Here is a 2,617-nt window from a genome sequence, read left to right on the forward strand (position 1 = left end):
TTTGTTTGTTCACTTGTAACAGCAGCTGTGAGCTATTCAAGCTTCATAGGGTTCTCTCGATATATATATATATATATATATATATATATATATATATATATCTGGTGGATACATTCAAATCCACCAGAAAGTTTTAAAGACTTGTGTCTTTATTGCTTGTATTTTGATTTATATAATTCTTTCATTCCGCACTTTGCAAATCAAACACTTATATATTATTGAGTTAGAACAGTTTTGAAAAATCTCAAAAAGAAGCCAGAATTACATTCAACCCCCCTTCTGTAATTCTTGTTGTATTGCTAGGGAATAATAATTGGTATTAGAGCAAGCTTCTGAAGTACAAAGAGTTTAAAGATCACAACAAACAGCAAGATGAACAAGAAGGATGTTGGAGTTAAGATTCCATTTATGGACAAAAAAATTATCACCATTGGAAGGTGAAGATGCACCTACATCTTCTTTCTCAAGATGAGGCCTATGTGGATTGCATAGAGAGAGGTCATCATGTACCAATGAGAGCTGCAACATGGAATGAACCATCTGTACCCAAGCCTAGGCATGAATGGTCAGATCCCGATATTGAGCAAGTCAGGAAAGACAAGAAGGCCATGAATATATTATTCAATGGAGTTGATGGTGATATGTTTGATAACATCATTAACTGCAAGATAGCCAAGGAGGTTTGGAACACAATTCAGATTATCTGTGATGGTACTGAGCAAGTAAGGGAGAATAAGATGCAGCTGCTAATTCAGCAATATGAGCACTTTCATTGTGAAGATAGTTAGTCTCTCACTGACATTTTTAGTAGGTTTCAAAAACTACTAAATACTCTGAAGTTGCTTGGAAGAGTCTATCAGAAAAAAGGCTCCAATCTCAAGTTCCTTAGATCTCTTCCAAAGGAATGGAAACCAATGACAGTCTCATTGAGAAACTCTCAAGATTACAAGGAGTTTACTTTTGAAAGACTGTATGGCATCTTGAAAACTTATGAGCTTGAAATAGAGCAAGATGAGAGGATGGAGAAAGGAAGGAATAAAGGAGGATCCATAGCACTGGTTGCTGAGTTGGAGAAAGAGAAAGAGATGAAGGTAGAAGCTGTTGAGTCTACTTCAAAGGCCTGTGAGAACAAGGGTAAAGGGCTGGTAGCTGAAAATGAAGACAATTTAAGCCAAGATGACATGGATGATATTGATGAGCATTTAGCATTCCTTTTCAGAAGATTTGCCAAGCTCAAGTTCAAAAAGAACTTTGGAGCAGCCAAGCCAAATAGAAACATGGTGGATAAATCTAAATTCAAATATTTCAAATGTGGCTTGGCAGGGCACTTTGCCAGTGAGTGTAGAAAGTCAGATTCCAGTAAAAAGAAGTTTGAGCCTGTTGATTATAAACAGAAGTATTTTGAGTTGCTCAAGCAGAAGGAAAGGGCTTTCATTATACAGGAAAATGACTGGGCAGCTGATGGTTTGGATGAAGATGGGGATGTCAGCTATGTCAATCTAGCCCTAATGGCCAAGTCTGATGAAACAGAAACAAGTTCTTCAAGTAATCAGGTAATCACCACTAACCTAGCACATTTCTCTAAAGCTGAGTGTAATGATGCTATAAATGACATGTCCACAGAATTATATCATTTGCGTGTTACACTTAAGTCTCTCACCAAAGAAAATGCTAAAATTAAAGAAAATAATTTGTTTTTAAGTGAAAGGAATAATGTGTTAGAGTCTCAGTTTATTTAATTTGAGAAATTGAGAATAGAAGTAAGATTGCTAAGGATGAATTAACTGAGTCCTTGAAGAAAGAAGAGATTTTGAAGAAGCAACTTGGACGAGAACAAGAGGTGATTAAGGCATGAAAATCATCCAGAGATGTCCATGCTCAAATCACTAAAGTTCAAGGTATTGAGTCCTTTTATGATACAGCCTAGAAAAGGAGTAAGGAGAAGCCGGAATCCAATTTGGTTGAAGGATTTCTAACAGATGTGGACTTGATGGATGATGAGAGTCATCCGTCGGATAATCAAAAGGATTATTCGTCGAGTGACACAAATCCTCATGCGTCGACTGTAAGCAAACCTGTGAGCAAAACCAAACTTGCCAAGCTGAATGAGAAATATGGATCAGTTTCCAAAAACTTTGTTCCAGGAGAATCAAGTCAAGTGAAGAAGGAGAAGAAAGTTAATGTTGGTCAAATGTCTATCAAGCAATTGAATGACAGATTGGAGAAGATTGAGATTAAAACAGAAGCTAAAAAAAAATAATAGAAATGGGAAAGTAGGGATTAACAAATATAGCAACTACACACCTGATAAATATGCTCCAAGAAAAATTTGTGTTAAGTGTGGTAGTATTAATCACTTGTCTATTAATTGCAAAATTGCCATGCCTACTCCTATGTCTGTACCATCTTCTTTTCCAACATGACCGCCATGCCTTCTATGCCTATGAATGCTATGTCTGCTCAGAATATAAATGCACAATTTTCTAATATGCCATTTACACCTAATCCTTATTATACTGCATTTAGTATGCCTCAAATGGCATTTAGCATGCCTTACTGGAATAACATGTTTGCAAATAGCATGCCTTTCCCTGTTAATCAAAATGTGCATGATAAT

This window comes from Apium graveolens, chromosome 3, assembly GCF_009905375.1.
Source record: "Apium graveolens cultivar Ventura chromosome 3, ASM990537v1, whole genome shotgun sequence".
NCBI classification, from domain to species: domain Eukaryota; kingdom Viridiplantae; phylum Streptophyta; class Magnoliopsida; order Apiales; family Apiaceae; genus Apium; species Apium graveolens.